The following is a 20,412-nucleotide window of genomic DNA, read 5'->3' as shown; positions in this document are numbered from 1 at the left end:
TGAAAATTGTTATATCCTCCTTAAAAATTTATTATTATATCCTTAGAAAAGATCCCTGTTTATCTCTAATAATGCTTATTGCTTAAAAGTCTACTGTCTCAGTTTGTTAAAGCTGCCAGAACAATATACCAGAAATGGGTTGACTTTTGCAATGGAGATTTATTAACTAAGATTTACAATCCTCAGGCCACGAAAATGTTCAAATTAAGGCATCAGCAGGATGATGCTTGGACTTTAAAGAAAGGCTGCCAGCATCTAGGACACCTCTGTCATATGGGAAGGCACATGCATTTTCATATGCATTATACAGATATCCCTTTTTAGTGTGTGGTGTTTTGGAGTAACTAGAGGGAGGTACCCGAAACTGCTGAGCTGTGTCTCAGGAGCCTTGATTCTTGAAGAACTATTGTATAACGATAAAGCTTTTCAATGTGGCTGTGTGATTGTGAAAACCTTGTGTCTGATACTCCTTTTATCCAAGGTATGGACTGATGAGTAAAAAATAAGTAAATATTAAGCAGAGATAAAGAGTAAAAAATGTGTAGATTGAAATACTGTGGATCAATGAGAGGGAAGGGTAAGGAATGGAATGTATGAGTTTTTTTTCCTTCTTTTTATTTCTTTTTTCTGGAGTGATGCAAATATTCTAAAAATGCTCATGGTGAAGAATATTCAACTATGTGATGATGTTGTGAGCCATTGATTGTATAATATGGTTGGACTGTGTGTGTATGGATATTTCTCAATAAAAATATTTAAAATAGGCTGGTGCGACGGTGGCTGAGTGGCAGAATTCTTGCCTGCCATTCCAGAGACCCAGGTTTGATTCCCAGTGCTTGCCCATGCAAATAAATAAATAAATAAAGATCCACCTAGAATGGGCTGGGTCACTTCTCAGATTGAAATAATCCAACCAAAAGGTCCCACCCACAGCAATTTTGCACCCACAGTAATGGATTAAAAGACATGGTTGTTTCTGGGGTATATAACAGCTCCAAACTACCACATCTACTTCACCTGTTGATATATTAACTTTCTTGTGGTTAGCATTTAAATGGAACATCTTTTATCTTTTACTTCCAATCTTTTCATGTCATAATCTTTAAGAACAATCTCTATTTTTTAACCCATTCTGAAGAGCATTGAGTTTTAGTTGGTATATTTAGCCCATTTACATTAAATGTAATTACTTACATATTTGAAGAAATAGGTATTATTTCACTCTTTGTTTTCTATTTGGTTGACCTCTTCTATTTTCCTTTCTCTTTCCTTTCAACTCTATCTTTTGATACATTAATCAGGTTTCATTTTTCCAGTTTTCCCACTATTGTTTGTTTTAATTTTCTTTATAGGTTCCCCTGTGGTTAGCCTAGAGATTTTAATGTGAACTTTCAACTATTAGTGCTTTGATCACTTTCTAAAAAATGCTAGCATTTTATACTTCTATACTCTTTATTTTAAACCCCTCCTGCTTTGAAGGCTATGATTACATGTATTTTAATTTTGCATATGTCTGTGTGTGTATGTGTGTGTGTGAGTGTGTATGTGTATATCACAAAATACAGCATTATATATTTTTGGTAATCAATATTCACTTAGATTTACCCATATATTTATCTTCTCTACTTCTCCAAATCATATACTTTCAGCCTGAAGAACTTCTTTTAGTGTTTTTCTTTGATTGTCTTTTTTTTTTTTTTTGCATGGGTAGGCACCGGAAATCGAACCTGAATCTCTAGTATGGCAGGTGAGAATTCTGCCACTGAGCCACCAATGCACCATCTGTTCTTTTAGTGTTCTTAAGAACAGTTTTACTGGTGTTCAGTTTCCACAGTGTTTATTGGCTTGTAAACATCTTTATTTTGTATTTATTTTTGAATACAATATGCTGCCGTCTGGTTGTTGTTTATTACTCTATCATCTTCTTTAGAAGTCTCATTTTTTGTTGTGACCAGTCTACTGTTAAATCCAATCAACATACTATTAATGTTAATTACTATAATTTCCAGTTTTAGAGTTTCTATTTATAGATTCTGGTTAAATTCTCCATTTACGTATCTATTTTCTTGAAAATATTAATCACAGTCATTTTAAAGATTATATTTGTTAACTTTAATATCTAGTTCTACTTCTGGTGTCTAGTTTTTGTGTTGTTCCTATTTCTGTCATGTCTGGTAATTTTGGTTGTATGCCAGACATTTTGTACAAAAATGTGTAGATGACACCACTATTCTCCAGGATAATCTTCATCTAAATAAGGATTTATCTAACTCAATGCAGGGCATCAGTCCCTTTAAGGCTTTTAAATATTTTATGTCTAGGTTATAGTGTTTTAATAGTCCCAATTGAGATTTAAGGGGTTTTACCTGGACTTACCTTCTATGGCAAGCCCTGAATTCCACGGCCTGTCTTCTCCATAACTAATGAAACAGCCATGCCTCAAGGAAGAAGCAAAAAATGAGTGCTTTGAGCTTATCTTCTTTCCATCATCATTCTCAAGTCATGACTACCTTAGTAACTCTTTAATGCCTCCATGAAGATTTTTAAACTTTATTTTATAAAAATTTTTGCTTGTCCTAGGTTTTGTGTTTTGAAAGCTAGCTTATTATAACTGGAGGAATACCACCATTTCTTTCCAATGTCATAGAAATGTTCTGAAAAAAAAATGTTTCTGTTATGTGAACATAGAATAGAATTACTATGCTGAAAAATCTTCTTGCTACAAAACACTGAGATACTACACAAATTTCAACCAATAGTCCAACAAACAAATAGAAACCCAAAATTGGATGAAAAAATCCACATTTGTCAGTAATAAGTAAGTCATAGAATTAGGATATAAATCAACTCATGATGGATTTCAGAGTCTGTGCAATTAGCTACTGTACACCATATCTTCACCAGAAGGATGGAAAAGGAAGAGAAAAAAGTGGAGAAATAGCAAAAAAAAAAAAAAAAAAAAAAAAAGATGGGGCTAGGTCATGCATGAAAATTGAGGCGGAGATCAAAGATTTTACTGACTATAGAAAAAAGGCAAATTTTCCCTAAACTTTGCTCACTAACTACAGTAAGCAAGAACATATGGATGAATAAAGGCAGATGTTTCCTAGGAAAGCTGTGCCTGTTCATTGGATGATTCAATATCGTTATCATTGCCAAAAAACAATCTGTGGGATCCATGCTATCCCATATATTAAAACATTTAAATTAATCAATATCTTAGCCATCGGAGAAATACCAATTAAACAACAGTGATAAACAAAAATTAAAAAGAACAGATATACCAAGTATTTGGCAAAGGTATGGAGCAACTGGAACTCTCATGCATTGCTGATCGAAATGTAAGAATAATACAACCACTTTAGAACACAATTTGACAGTTTCTCATAAATTAAACATATATTTACTATATTGTCCAGCACTTCCACTCCCACGTATTTACTTAAGAGAAACAAGAGAAATTAATGCATGTCCACACAAAGACTTATGTATGTGAATTTATAAGAGCTGAAACCTGGAAATAACCCAGTTGTCTATCAAGTAAATGAAAAGAAGTTCATATATCAAACGGTCATATACAGCAGAATCAAACTGTCATATATAGTGGCATGCCCCTCATCAATCAGAAGAAAGAGACTGTTGACATGTGTAACAACATGGATTAATCTCAAAATATTATACTTTCCCAAAGAGGTCTTGTGCTGGTTTGAAAGGATGTATATCCCCTAGAAAAGCATGTTTCAATCAAAATCCCATTTTATAAAGGTAGAATAATCCCTATTCATACCATATGTTTGAAACTATAATCAGATTATCTCCCTGGATGATGTGATTTAGTCAAGAGTGGTTGTTAAACTGGATTAGGTGATGACATGTCTCCACCCATTTGGGTAGGTCTTGAGACGTTTCTGGAGTCCTACGAAAGAGGAAACACTTTGGAGAATGGGAGATTCGGAGAGAGCAGAGAATGCTGCAGCACCACGAAGCAGAGAGTCCACAAGCCAGAGACCTTTGGAGATGAAGAAGGAAAATGCCTCACAGGCAGCTTCATGAAACCGGAAGCCAGGAGAGAAAGCTAGCAGATGACACCATGTTCACCACGTGCCCTTCCAGCTGAGAGAGAGAAGCCCTGACTGTGTTCGCCATGTGCCTTCTTACTTGAGAGAGAAACCCTGAACTTCATCAGCCTTCTTGAACCAAGGTATCTTTCCCTGGATGCCTTTGATTGGACATTTCTATAGACCTGTTTTAACTGGGACATTTTCTCAGCCTTAGAACTATAAACTAGCAACTCATTAAAGTCCCCTTTTTAAAAGCCACTCTGTTTCTGGTATATTGCATTCTGGCAGCTAGCAGACTAGAACAGATCTTCTTAAAGGAAAACACACATATGGTGCCATCATATGAAATTCTAAAACTATATGGACTGAGAGAGTCATTTGTGCCTGAGTCTGAAACTGAGCAGAAAGATTAATATAAATGGCAATTAGCAGGTTGATTTAAATGTTTTGTTTCTTGACTTTTGCAGCAATCACTTGGGTACATACATTTGTTAAAAATTCATTGAATTCCTAGTTTAATGAGGATATTTTAATGTATATAAATAATGCCTTTACTAGGAAGTCGATAGTCATGTTTCCACATTGGAAATCATAGATATTTATTTTCAGAGAGTAAATTCCTATAATCTATGCATTTTTCCTGGTAAATTACCCTCAGGTTTCTGTGTGCATCACCGTTTACTCAGCCAGCTCATTAAATATGCAGATTCCGGGGCCACTCCCACAGAATTCCTGATCCGCTGGCTTGGATGGGGGCTCATGCTCTGAAGTCTCCAAGTAATTACTCCTAATTGATTTAAATGAGGGTAGCCCATAAAGCAATTTAAGAAATTTTCCACGGAATAGTTGTATTTATTTTTCTCCCTTTTTAAATGTCAGCGTTTGTACCTCACCCGGCTTTCTGCTCAAACGGCGCTTTCCTCAAATGTCGCTCTGCCTCCAAGGTGACGGCGAGGCAAGGCAGCACCGGAGGGACAGGCCCCTCTGAGAACCACGGCGTACGGTGAGATGTCCGCATTGTAAACGCTCTTCGCGTGTGAAAAATGAGCGAGTGAAAATAGATTCACAGCTCAAACTATTTCTACTTCATCTTTTCAGAAATTTCGTAGAAGTCTAAAGAAAGTAGATTCCTTCCATATCCCTTCTTAAAAGTCATTCTGCACCAAATACCTATCTACAGAGGGATGTTTGTCAAGGTGGCTAGAAATAATCATATTTCAGGATATATACCTTCTTTCTCTATGCCAGCTCCATAAAAAGAATTCATTATTTTATGCATTTTTAGCTTCCACTTAGCACATGGCATACTCTCTGTAAATATTAGTTGTATGTATGAGGACATGATACATAAAATAGCGCCTGACATTTCTTCTCATTTAGGTAAGTATTTGCCATGACAAAGTCCTTTATTTTCCAGGAGTTATTCTTTTCTTGTGGACACATCTGTCTGTCTTCAGCTCTTTCCCTATTTTTTTTCGGAAATTGTGGAGGTAATGTGATAATCACGTAAGCTGAAGAATCCCTTCCAAGTTCCCACTCCCCTCTAACAAAAGAAAATGAGATCCATCAGAGTCGAATGTAGGCACCTGTGATTGAAGTGAGCCGGCTGTGGACGAAGCCATCTGGCGGAAAAGCTACATAACTGCAGATGGCTGTAAAGGTCTCCTTCACCGTGGGACTGAAAGTGGGAGATTTCACAAGTCCTTCAGAAACTCATTTCATCATTTTGAACTGCTTACTTCCCTACAAAATCCCTAAGAGCTGGTTTTAACTAATTTCCACCTCTTTTCTTTGTCCAGTGCTCTAACAATTGTTAACTCATTTAATCTTTGCATCAGCCTTGCAAGGGAGGAGCTTTTTATTCTTACTTCAGAGATGAGGAAACTGAGGCACAAAAGAGGGTATGTAATTTATCCAAAATGGAATCAGGATGCAGGCTCATACAGAACAGCCCCACACTTCCTTCCCTGATCGAATATATGATATTATAATATACAATACAAATGGCTGGGAGTGAGACCAGATCAAGAGGGTCTGAATATGTAAGAACGAATTTAGCCTCACTTCTGGAAAATGGAGTTCCTGATCTAATTGTGGTGAGCTGGTGTTCGAGGGGACTAAGTTATTAGGATTGATAGACCTTCAGTAAGAAAAACATAACCTCAACTAATAAAGCTAGTAACCATAAGCTCCAGTTAAAATTAGGTGAGTACTTCCTATTTTCAATGAAGAATTAAGTTTCCTCCATTCATTTTAGATGGCAGGTCCTGTATCTGAAAATTTTGAGGAATTTCTGATCCCTATTGTAACCCATAAAAAGAGGCCTTAATTTTTCAGTATTCCACTATGTTACTTCTATATGTAATTGAAATGTACACAAAGAAGTTCCCCAGTTCCGCGATTTTTTGATATATAATTAAGTTAAATATGATATTGAAGAGCATTATTTTATTGTAGGGTTATCATCCAAATAAATACGATAGTGAATTATTCGTATTAATTGAGGCTATATAAAGCTTATTTTCTCTTACAAGGGTTTTAAAATACTAAACATATTACTTTTGCAGACAAATGGAAAACGGTTAACCCAGCACTATTTTTAAGCACTAAGTCTTAAAGTTTTGCTTCTCCAGTGGACAGAGCATGCTCAAGGAGTGTGCTTGGGAATTCTCCCTACCAGCACTCTTGGAGAGCTAATTACTGCTTATTGAACCAAATGCTCAAATGATAGTTGAGTATTTTGTGCTATCTTTTTATCTGGAGTGTTTTTTATTCCTTGATTTGTTTTCAATAAAATGTGTGTGTGTATGTGTGTGTGTGTGTAAAATGAGTCAATGAGTCAAACATATTGTTACATTTCTAGACATAAGAATTAGGAATTCTAAGGAGAGAAAATCAAGGCCTTATCTATGGGGCAGAAGGATTTTAAGATCATTGTTTTATGTCTCATTTTCTGATAAGTTTTTACTATTTTGTTTTGCCTGAGGGGAATATTCCAGGAAATATACTTCACATGGCTTACAAGATCAATACTGCTATTATAGAGTAATCACAGTTCTGGCGAAGATGAGGCAAAAAAGAAAAAAATAGGTTAAAAAATCCAGGTGCTACATTTTCAGGAACAAAATGCTTTGTTACCTAGCAAATAAGATAGAAAAAAAAAGAAGTTCAAACATTAGCAGTGTCTTTAAGCAACCCATAAAGACTTGATCGTGGCATTGCCAAAGTTCGACATTATTTCATAACTCCTATTCAAAGTTTTCTTTAGTTTATTGCAATCTGATCATCACAGACAATTTCATTTGGATTTGACAGTTTTGTTCTTATCATGTACATTCAATTATTTATAGAACAAGGAATAATTGCTTAGTTTACATAAGTTTTACACAGACTGTTGTATTTATTCATTGTACACTTGAAGCATTCATTCCTTAAGTACATTAGCTTGATGTGAGAAAAATAAAACTCTAGATTTTCAAATGGTGTCTGCATAAAATGGATGACTTTTTGAGAAATAGTTTACTGTAAATACTTTTTATAATCTGAATGAAATGTATAACCATGAAAAAAGTAGCAATTAATATTTTTGTGAAATTACATATGGTAACTACTTACCATAAATAAATATGCAAATCATGTCTTCCTTTGAATGACATCAGCTATTCAACTGCAAATAATTTCATATTACCTTGGTTTTCCATGCTTTTTCTTCTTTTAATATTTGAAAAAAATGAGAGAATTTTGTGGGTAGTATTAGTTCTTTTGTGTATCTAATGGTCAATTTGCACTTGATTTTGATAGATATTCTTTTATATTATTCATGAACGATGCCTTACTTTTTTGGGTGAACTGGATGTATGTGTGGGGATATCATAGATCCTGTCAGAAAGCTCAGAGTAAATGGCCGCGTCTCACTGGTCGGCAGAAAAGTGCAGCAGAAAAATCCGCTAAGTGTTATAAGGCTGTGCTTTCTCAATAAAGCATCTGAGAATACACACCACGTGTGTGTTCTTTAGTGTTCGTTAGCCGACAGTTAAAACAAATTATTGAAGGGCCTTTACAGCATCAAAAGCATTATTTACTTAATATGGTATGTGTGCCTGTATCTTTCACCATCAGACAAAACATTTGCAAAAGCGAGTACATGAATAAGAATTACAAGAAGTCAAAACTACTGGTTTAGGGGTGGGCAATGCTGGCTCAGCAGCAGAGTTCTCACCTGCCGTGTGGGAGACCCGGGTTCGATTCCCAGAGCCTGCCCATGCAAAAAATAAAAGGGGGGGGCACAAACAAGAACAACAACAAAACTACTGGCTTGGGAACAAATAAGCCATTTAAATTGGGTGGCACTGATATTTAATATGAGCGACCTTGAGATAAATAAAGTTTATGTAGTGGATGTACAGCTTCTTTCTTGACCTTTTTTTTCCTTTTTAATAAAGCAATGAGGAGAAAGAGGCCACTAAAAGTATAAGAGTGATTGAGAATAGACTAATAAAAGTATTTCTAGATCATGAAGTTTAGGGAAATGTTAGAAAATCATGGTATAAACAGAAATTATGTTCTTGGCAGCAGCAGTTTTCTCCTTCAATGAACAGACTACAAATGTAGTGTGCATGTGTGTGAGTTTGCATGTGTATGGATGTGTGTATGATGAGTGAGCTCAGGTACAGCATATTTATATTTATATTTATTTTTAATATCTTCTCTTGTAGGATCTGAGGTGGTTGATTTTGGTGGACCGAGATCCCTTCTTTACAGATATGATCAAAAATCTGTAAGCCCAAAAAGAGAAGCCATTTCTTTGAAATTTAAAACCATGCAGAGTGATGGAACTCTACTCTAGAGAACGACAAAAGGGAAATCACATTATTTTGGAATTAATTAAAGGAAAGTGTGTCTTTTAAAATTAAATCAGGTAAAATATATCTGCAGCTTTATATCACTGGTTTAAAAACAAATCTGTTTAAAGAATTAATAATAGAGGGGTATATGGGGAAATGTACCTATTGCAAGCTATGGACTATAGTTAACCATAATAATTTAATTTTTTTTATCAACAGTAAACAATATACCAAACCAATACTATGGGTCAACGGTGGTGGGGCACAAGGGGTGTGGGAGGATTTGGGCTTTGTTTTTTATTCTTACTTCTTTTCTGGAATCTAAAGTTGTTCTAAAGTTGATCAAGGGGATGTATGCACAGCCATGTGATGAAACTGTGAGCCACTGATTGTGTACTTTGGATGTATTCATGGTGTGTGAATATATCTCAACAAAATTGCAGAGGACTTCCGGAGAAGATGGCGGCTTAGTAAGACGCGCGGGTCTTAGTTCCTCCTCCAGAAAAGCAACTAAAGAAACAGAAACAATACAAAACAGCTCCTGGAGCCACGACAGAGACCAAAAAGACAGCGTACCCCATTCTGGAACGGCTGAACGGGCAGGGAGAATCCGCTGCGGTGAGATACCCGAGGCTGCGTGCGTTTTCCCGGCCGGGGCGGCTGGCGACTGGGGTCCCCTCCACGCACGTGGCTTCCCGGTCTGACTGGGAACGTTGGATAGCGGGGCCCTCCCGCCACGCTTGGCATCTCGGGCCAGCTGGGCAATTTGGACCGGCACTCCCCCAAGCCGCGGTGGCCGGCGACCCCCCCTCCACGCGCGGTTTCCCGGGCCGACTGCGAGATTCGGATTGGCAATTTAAAGGACCCACAGCATCTTTTACTGGTGGGACCCGCAGACAGACGAGCACCACGAGCGCCACCTACTGGGCAGGAAAAGAAAAACAGAGCCCAGAGATTTCACAGAAAACCTTTCAACCAGCCGGGTCCCACACCCAGGGAAATCTGATCAAATACCCAGACACCAGCAGAAAATAATGGATCACGCTCAGAAAATTGAAGATATGGCCCAGTCAAAGGAACAAACCAATAGTTCAAATGAGATACAGGAGCTGAGACAACTAATGCTGAATATACAAACAGAAATGGAAAACCTCTTCAAAAACGAAATCGATAAATTGAGGGAGGACATGAAGAAGACATGGGCTGAACAAAAAGAAGAAATAGAAAATCTGAAAAAACAAATCACAGAACTTATGAGAGTGAAGGACAAAGTAGAAAAGATGGAAAAAACAATGGATACCTACAATGATAGATTTAAAGAGACAGAAGCTACAATTAGTGAACTGGAGGATGGAACATCTGAATTCCAAAAAGAAACAGAAACTATAGGGAAAAGAATGGAAAAACTTGAGCAGGGGATCAGGGAACTGAATGACAATATGAAGCACACAAATATACGTGTTGTGGGTGTCCCAGAGGAGAAGAGAAGGGAAAAGGAGGAGAAAAACTAATGGAAGAAATTATCACTGAAAATTTCCCAACTCTTATGAAAGACCTAAAATTACAGATCCAAGAAGTACAGAGTACCCCAAAGAGATTAGACCCAAATAGGCATTCTCCAAGACACTTACTAGTTAGAATGTCAGAAGTCAAAGAGAAAGAGAGGATCTTGAAAGCAGCAAGAGAAAAACAATCTGTCACATACAAGGGAAACCCAATAAGACTATGTGTAGATTTCTCAGCAGAAACCATGGAAGCTAGAAGACAGTGGGATGATATATTTAAAATACTAAAAGAGAAAAACTGCCAGCCAAGACTCCTATATCCAGCAAAATTGTCCTTCAAAAATGAGGGAGAAATTAAAACATTCTCAGACAAAAAGTCACTGAGAGAATTTGTGACCAAGAGACCAGCTCTGCAAGAAATACTAAAGGGAGCACTAAAGTCAGATACAAAAAGACAGAAGAAAGAGGTATGGAGTAAAGTGTAGAAAGAAGGAAAATCAGATATGATATATATAATACAAAAGCCAAAATGTTAGAGGAAAATATTATCCAAACAGTAATAACACTAAAAGTTAATGGACTGAATTCCCCAATCAAAAGACATAGACTGGCAGAATGGATTACGACCCAGCAATACCATTGCTAGGTATCTACTCAAAGGACTTAAGGGCAAAGACACAGATGGACATTTGCACACCAGTGTTTATAGCAGCATTGTTTACAGTTGCAAAGAGATGGAGACGGCCAAAGTGTCCGTCGACGGACGAGTGGCTAAGCGAACTGTGGTGTGTACCTACAATGGAATATTATGCAGCTTTAAGACAGACTAAACTTATGAAGCATGTAATAACATGGATGGACCTAGAGAACATTATGCTGAGTGAGTCTAGCCAAAACTAAAAGACAAATACTGTATGGTCCCACTGATGTGAACCAACATTTGAGAATCAACTTGGAATATATCATTGGTAACAGAGACCAGCAGGAGTTAGAAACAGGGTAAGATAATGGGTAATTGAAGCTGAAGGGATACAGACTGTGCAACAGGACTAGATACAAAAACTCAAAAATGGACAGCACAATAATACCTAATTGTAATGTAACTATGTTAAAACACTGAATGAAGCTGCACCTGAACTATAGTTTTTTTGTTTGTTTGTTTGTTTGTATCTTTTTGTTTTTATTTTTTCTTTTTCCTTTTATATATATATATTTTTTTATTATTATTATTATTTTAATTTTCTTCTCTATATTGACATTCTATATCTTTTTCTGCTGTTTTGCTAGTTCTTTTCCTAAATCGATGCAAATGTACTAGGAAATGATGATCATGCATCTATGTGATGATACTAAGAATTACTGAGTGCATATGTAGAATGGAATGATTTCTAAATGTTGTGTTAATTTCTTTTCTTTTTTTTAATTAATAAAAAAATACAAAAGAAAAAATTGCAGAAAAAAAAAACCTGTTTAGATAAAAGTATGTTTGTTGGTATTTAATCTTTTCATAGTTAGATAGAGTGCTTATATAGTTTATCATACAAGTTGGGACACCTTTCAGTGTTTCTTATAAAGGTACTTTTAATTTTTACATAGGGGCAATGAATGCAAGGTATGACTGTTTCAGGAAACCATGCCCCCCCCAAAAAAAAGGTTTAAGAGCATTCCGAACAGATACATGGCCACATGCAAATATCCCCATCATATACAGGTAAAAAACTGCATGTGTTTGATAATTGTCTAGTAAGAACAACATTATATATGTGTATGTGTGTGCGTGTATATATATATATATATGTAGACTATATATATATATACACGCACACACACACACTATAAAGACAAGATAGGCCACTGGAAAATTTTGAGGGAGTGCTGATAATGAGTTTCTAGCAAGGATCATCTTTGCAAGAAAATGAGAATGCAATGAGCAATGAGAAAAAATAAATGAATATAAAAGGAATTGCACCAAAGTAGAAATGAACAAAAACAGGGAAAAAAGTGGTGTGAGAATATTGTATTCAAGACCGAGAGAAAGTCAGGTGACTGCTCAATAGTACGGAAGGATGGAAGGACATTGCAATGCTGACCTAAGTGCAAAGTGTGATTTTAAAATGGAAATAACCAAGCATTCGGCTCCTGGGCTTCCAGGGCAGTATCTCGCTGGGCAGCCTGCTGGATGACCAGCACTGGCACTTGGTCCTTGTTGAGCTGCTCGACACGCATGCCAACTTCACTGTGGGCACGCACACATGTCATTTCCAGGCAAAGGGAGGATCGAGTTACTTGAATCTTGTTTATGAGGTTATTATACGTTGTATAACTTAAATGAAGTATAACCTGCAAAAGAAAGCACTACTGTAGAAAAATATCCATTCATAGCACTTCAGAAGTAGGATGACATTTCCAGGCACGGTGGCAATGTTTACTGCTTACAATACGTCCACATGTTATTTCGGATCACTTTCTCCGCATGAGAGTCAATGACACGTCACAGCATTAGGTTTAGGAAATCTCTACGAATGAAGTGGCATCAAGGCAGCAAGCAGGTTTATTAAATATATGCCTTTGGAAATTTTTTTTTTTTTTTTTTTTTTTTTTTTTTTTAAGGAAAGACAGAGAGAAGGAAGGAAGGATAGAAGGAAGGAAGGAAGGAAGAAAGGGAAACATCTTTAAACGTTTTCTTGTTTTATTGTATTTTGTTTTTCCGTTTTTTGTTACATGGGCTGGGGCCGGGAATCGAACCGAGGTCCTCCGGCATAGCAGGCAAGCACTTTGCCTGCTGAGCCACCGCGGCCCGCCCTGGAAATTTTATCTGGTGCATTATATCTGTCGTTTGGCTATGAACAGCATAGCATTACTTAGGGCCGCTTTGAGGTGTTAACAACACATGTCTGTACATATATGTATGTATGTATCAATGGACTTGTTAAATAAAACAAGAGCCAAATGCACACATCAGCAATTTCTTAGTATTTTTTAAGAGTTTAAGGCTTTGGTTGCAACCCATTGCCCAAATGTATCAGAACTGCACTGTAATATAACATCTGTTCTGCCAGTTCGTCACAGCACACATTTAATGTTATAAAGTATCAGAAGAAACCACAAAAGTTGTGATTATCATCTGACAGCAATAACCTGGGAAGATGAGATCTATTAAAGACCCTGGTCTTGTACCAGATTTGGTTTTATTTATTTATTTGTTTGCATGGGCAGGCACCGGGAATCGAACCAAGGTCTCCAGCATGGCAGGTGAGAACTCTGCCATTGAGTCACTGTGGCCCTCCCCTTAAACAGATTTGGTTTCGTTACCCAAATTGATCAATGTAATAACAAAAGGCAATACCCAAGGGATGGTCAAATTAGAGTCTTGGGGCCAAATCTGGCCCAAAGGTGACTTCTATAAATAATAATAGTAATAATAATAATATAAATTATTGAAAAACAGCCATGCCCATGAGTTTAAGTCATACCCTTGACTTCTTGCATGTTATAGTGACAGAGTTGAGTAGTTTCCATAGAATCCACACATCTGACATAGCCGACCATACCTACTAAGAGGCTCTTCATAGAGAAAGACATCCACTCCTTCCCTAAGATTTATACACAAACATCTGGTGTAAGAAATGTGTGTACCACAAAATACCACTTTAATAAGACACTTAATTTGAAAGTAGCAAACATGTTATACTTGCTAATCATAAATGTCTTACGAGGATAATTAGAAAAATCTCTAAATGCTGTTGATGTCATCTTTTTTTCTAAGATCAACTTTAGAGGGATTCGGTTACCTGGAAGCTGACATTCCCACGTAAAAACTTTCATGGGTGTCTTGAAAATATTTACTATAATGGAGTGGATATCATTGAGTTAGCCAAGGAACAGAATCCATAGATCATCATTATGGTAAGAAAACCTAAGTGGAAAGGAAAGAGAAAAGAAGGGGATATTAGTTTCTACATTAAAAAAATATTCCTATGTCCCCATTTGAAATTGTATTTTAAAAATCAACTTTTACTCTTTTAACAGCTGCCCATGTAATTTAACAATATGCCTTATGCATAAAAAAGTTAAAAATGAATATTATCATGGTGCATGGTAATTTTATTTTTGTATATTTTTATCTATGTTATCTATTTTTGCATGGAAATCAGAATTTGTATTTCTCTTGTGTTTTGTTATCATTCTCAGGAGGCCAATTATTTTAAAATGAAAATCCCTAATGAGCTATTCCCTGGCCAATTGCAAGTGATCCCAGATATGTTAATAAACTTTCAGTGTTTAAAATTCAAAATACCTAAATCTCAGTTTAAGGAGTGAGTCCATGTTTAGTGACAGAAAATCCTATAAGCACAGCATGGGGGCATTTATTCTTACTGCTTTAAAAAGTGTTTTCTTTCCAGACATGTGCTACTTGGAACTGGCTCATAGATTATGGGGTCAAAATGTGAAAGCATCTTTGGCTCTATGTCACCAGGACACAAAATGAACACATTTCCTGGTTAGTACAAGAAAAAGGAAAACATAAAAGTTCAGCCTGATATGAAAGACATGTACATGGAAAACTACTGAAAGAAATGAAAGGAGACAAATAAATTTAAGGACACTGCATGTTCATGGAATGGGAGACTAAATGTTATTAAGATGTTAATTCTACGCAAGGTTATTTACATATCAAGACAATTTCAATAAAAATTCCAACAGACTCCTTCAGAGAAATGGGAGAGCTAGTCATCAAACTCATTTAGAAGAGTAAGGAGTACAGAATAGCCAAAATCATCTTGAAAAAGAATAACAAAAATTGGAGGACTTATACATCCTAATTTTAAAATGTATAACAAAGCTACAGGAATCAGAAGAGCTTGATACTGCATGGCACAGACCAATGGAACTGAAAGGAGAATCCAAAATTAAAACTTCACACCTATGGCTGGTTGTTCTTTGACAAGGGTGCCAAGTCCACTCAGTGGGAAAAGAATAGTCTCACCAGCAAATAGTGCTAGAAGAACTGGATGTCCATATGCAAAAGAATGAAGGTGGATCCCTACCTTGCATCATATATACAAAAAATAGATCAAAGATCAAAAAATAAGAATCAAAACCATAAAACTCCTGGAGGAAAACAGAGAGAAATATCTCCAGGACCTTGTGTTAAGCAACGGTTTCTTAGACTTTGCACCGAAATCACTAGCAACCAAAGGAAAATAATAGATCATGTGACTTCATCAAAATTAAAAACTTTAGTGCATACAATGACTCTATAAATGAAATAAAAAGACAACCTACAGAATCGGAGAAAACATTTGGAAACCATATATCTGATAAGAGTTTAATATTCAGAACATATTAAAAACTCCTACAACTCAACAATAAAAGACAATCCCATTTTAAAAATGGGCATAAGATGTGACTAGACAGTTCTCCAAAGAAGATAAGCAAATGACCAATAAACACATTAAAAGATGCTTGTGCTGGCTTGAAGCTCTTCTGTACCCCAAAAGAGCCATACCCTTTAATCCTCATTCAGTATTGTTGGGTGGAATCTTTTTTATTGTTTCCCTGGAGATGTGACCTACCCCAGTGTGGATGGTAACACTTAATTAGATGTTTCCTGGTGCCTGCCCCAGTGCTATGCTGTTTCTGCATAACCTGATAGCTTCCAGGGACACTGGGTATCTGTGTGACACTGAGTCTCAGAGTTAGAGTCCTACAGCTATGAAAATCAGCACTACTCCACACAGCAACTGTTAAAAAAGTTGAGAATGAGATCAGCTTGCAATTCGAGATATGAATGAAATGGACCTGGTTATGACCAAGATAAATCAAAATAACAGGGTAAAGAATGATATCGTCTGTATTTTAAAACTTCAACTTCTGAGTAAGACCAAAGGAAGTGATGATAATTTGGTCCAAAATTTAAATTTTCTGTTGCACACTATTTAATTCGATTGTCTGATCAGCTTATTTAAACAACCTAATTACATGGAACCTAGAATAGGGAATTATATCTTATTATTCTATTCAGCTTAAGGTAATGCAATACCCAGATACATTCCAGAGTATAGTGGGCAGGAAATAAAAATGTATTTGCAAAGTCCCCTTGGGGGACTAGGGAAAAATGTGGAATTATTAAACCTCCCCACCTGGGCAATCCCTGATACTCTCTCAAGCATTAGGAACTCCCAATTTAATAAGCCATGCTCTCAGTCTTGAGGCTTGCCCTTATGAAACTTATTTCTGCAATGGGGAAGCTAGACCTGCTTGTAATTATACCTACAAGTCACCCCAGAGATTGTCTTTTGTTCCTTAGATGTGATCTCTCTCTTTAAGCCAACTCTGCAAATAGACGCATTACCCAGGTCTCTACGTGGGACCTGACTTCCAGGGGTATAAATCTCCCTGGCATTGAGGGGCATGACTCCCAGGGATGAGCCTGGCCCTGGCATCATGGGACTGAGAAAGCCTTCTTGACAAAAAGGAGGGGAAAAAATGGAGCAAAAGAAAGTTTCAGTGGCTGAGATTTCAAATAGAGTTGAGAGGTCATTTGGGAGGTTACTATTATGCAAGCTAGCCAGATATTCCAAACTGCCACAATATGCCAAGCCCCAACTGTGCTAGTTCGCTAGCTGCCAGAATGCAATATACCAGAAACAGAATGGCTTTTAAAAGTGGAATTTAATAAGTTGCTAGTTTACAGTTCTAAGGCTGAGAAAATGTCCTAATTAAAACAAGTTTATAGAAATGTCCAATCAAAGGCATCCAGGGAGAGATACCTTAGTTCAAGAAGGCTGACAATGTTCAGGGTTTCCCTCTCAAGTGAGAAGGCACATGGCAAACACAGTCAGGTCCTCTCTCTCAGCTGGAAGGGCACATGGAGAGCACGGCATCATCTGCTAGCTTTCTCTCCTGGCTCCGGTTTCATGAAGCTCCCCGGGAGGCGTTTTCTGTCTTCATCTCCAAAGGTCACTGGCTGTTGGACTCTGCTTTGTGGTGCTGCAGCATTCTCTGCTCTCTCTGAATCTCCTTTCTCCAAAATGTTTCCTCTCTTATAGGACTCCAGTAACTTAAGACCCATCCAAATGGGTGGAGACATGTCATCACCTAATCCAGCTTAACAACCACTCTTGATTAAATCACATCTCCAGGGAGATGATCTGATTACAGTTTCAAACATACAATACTAAATAGGGATTATTGTATCTTTACAGAATGGGGTTTTGATTAAAACATGGCTTTTCTAGGGGACATACATCCTTTTAAACAAGCACACCAACCAACAGTGTTCTTGGAAACCCTAGGGAGTTCCCTAGGCTCTACCTAAATCGCTATAAAAGTTTTACAGAAAAAAGTCCTCTAGAGTGATCCTTAAGCCAAATAGGCTCTGAAACCCAGGAGTACCAGTCTCTCCAAGAATATCAATCAGTCTTCTTCCTCTGCCCCATAAAGTCAGCACACATTTCCAGCATGAAGAAGTTAAATGTGCATTTCCCAGATATCCCTGAAGATTGAGAGAAAGATCAAATGAGAGGGTGGAGGTGTCACTGAGATATTAGAATGTAACAAAGGACTAGGGCTACTCACTCAGATGTTTCCTCTTAGAGTCTAGTGCTTTAGAATAGCCAGAAGGAAATACCTGAAGTTTTTCAACTGTAATCCAGGTTTTGATAATGATTGTATAACTATATTGCAAAAAAAAAAAAGTCAGTTGCCTATGTTTGAGTGGATCTACTACTGGCTGTTTTGTTTTGTTCCACTGAGATATTATATATATATATATATATATATATATATATATATTACACTGTCTTAGTTAACCTACCTCTATTTTAAGTCTTGAAATTGGGTAGAGTCCAATATTACTGACCAATAAGAGGGTGGGATAAGGAGTATAGGATATTTGGGTTTTCTTTTTCTTTTATTTCCTTTTCTGGAGTAATACAGATGTTCTAAAAATGATCATGGTGATGTATGCACAGCTATGTGATGATACCATGGACCATTGATTGTATACTTTGGATGGATTGTATGGTGTCTGAATATATCTCAATAAAATTACATTAAAAAAAAGAAAGAAATGAAAAGAAGAAACAGGTAAATGGGACAACCTTCCACCCAAAGTTTGTGCCCATGAGAAATGGAAATACTAAACATTACTCAGACAGGAAAGAGAAAGAATCCTGCTAGCTACTGAGGTCTACTTTGTTGGACATGCTTTATCACCAGGTGGGAGGATTTGTTTGGCTGTGGGCATCCAAGAAGCCCTAGTGAAACACGTTCTGAATTTTAAGCCACGTTCTCCCTGCCTATGCTGGGGAAAGAAGAATTCATCTCCTACACCTGCCCAGGATCTTTGGGACCACACTCAAAGGTGCTGTCACTGAGATAAACAGGAGTCACTTGGTTGGCATGACACTGATTGCCAAGGCTCTGCAAGGAAAAGCGACATGAATTTTCTACACATTACACATTCTTCTGGATTATGGCTGAAGACTATTAACCCACCAGTCAGGAAAACCACAATTATGGCAATATTTCTGGACATCATCCTCAAGGAAACTGTCTGCTTGTTACATTGTATAAAGTATCACAATGCATAAATTTTACACAGACAAATTGGTAATAGGTTACAAATTGTGTCTATGAATAAATAATGGAAATGTTAGAATTCTATGCTGAAAGTTATTGCAATTTTATGTGTTCTTGATCAAAATAGGAAAATAATTGCCTCGCCATTTAAAAGGAAACATATTTTAAACTATATTTCGTTGGAAAAAATCAGTTGTCATAATGGACTCTTGCAACCAGCAATCACTCATCTGTGGTAGGAAGCTTGGCTGCTCTGTTATTTATCAAAAGGTAAAGAAATCTGCAGCTGATATGAAAGTAACAAACAATAGTCAAGTTTTACATTTATACTATGGATCAGTGTGTATTACTCTTAAGCTTTTGCTATTTAATTCATTATGGCAGGAAATTTTCTTACAATAAAACTATTTCACCTTCAGCAGAATAAAAATATATCTAAGAGTAAACAATCTAATTTATGTATATTGTTATAATGTGTATTAAAGATTATTTTAAAAAGAAAGCTAAATTTATGTCAGTTTCTGAAAAATAAGCTGACAGAAATTTTAAAAATATAATTGTGTTGAAAGCCATTTTAATTGTTGGATCATGGTTCTTAACTTATGTTTATCTTCAAATCATCTGAGGAGATTTCAAAGTACTGTTGATGGGCCCACCCCCAGATATTGTGACTTTATTTTTCTGGGTGTGACCTAACACTGAGAGTTTTAGCAGCTCTTCCAGGGATTGACTGTTCTTCAAAGTTTGTGAACCTTCCATCAGTAACACTTTTTTTTTCCTAAAATCATTTCTTTCTAAAGTAAGTTGATGAAATTCCAATTAGAATCTGAATTGCTGTTTCTTATTTCCACTGGAGCTGAAAATTTATATGTATAAATAAATATCCAAGATCAGCTCCTCTCTTCCATCACCTGAAATAAAAAGCAAACAAAAGCAATATTAAATATATAAAGCAAAAAAGTGAGGTGAGACTTTGTTTACCAGCTTTTAAAGCATGCTAAAAGCTGCTATACTAAAATTAATATAATATTGGTATAGGAATAGACAAAGTCAGTAGAACAAAGTAAAAAACCCAGAAAGGGATCCCAATATATATGTGAATTTATTGATAACAGGATATGTGGTTGCTGGAACATGCAAGTATCCATAAGGCAAAAAACAAAAATGAATCACTATCTTATATCACTAACTTAAATATGTAAATTTAATGTGGCTGAGAAATAAAACAACAACCAAAAACTTAGAAAAATATATATGAGATTATGTGTAGAATCTGGAGGAAGGTGGAAATTGCAGAAGTTATAAAAGAAAACATAGACATACCTGAGTATAAAAAAAATCAATATTTATCATGCTAGAAATAGTATAAATAAACTTTGTATTTAACTGATAGATCTAAACAAATTTAACACTGCC

The 20,412-nt window shown here is 36.4% G+C and overlaps 1 pseudogene; it reads left to right on the top strand.

The window, feature by feature from the left end:
• The window catches only part of LOC143655444 (contactin-associated protein-like 3), a 231,340-nt pseudogene that overhangs the window by 138,556 nt on the left and 72,372 nt on the right, over positions 1-20,412 (top strand).

The sequence above is a fragment of the Tamandua tetradactyla genome, chromosome 2 (genome assembly GCF_023851605.1).
Source record: "Tamandua tetradactyla isolate mTamTet1 chromosome 2, mTamTet1.pri, whole genome shotgun sequence".
In the NCBI taxonomy this organism is placed as follows: Eukaryota; Metazoa; Chordata; class Mammalia; order Pilosa; family Myrmecophagidae; genus Tamandua; species Tamandua tetradactyla.
This window is presented reverse-complemented; position numbering and strand designations above follow the sequence as displayed.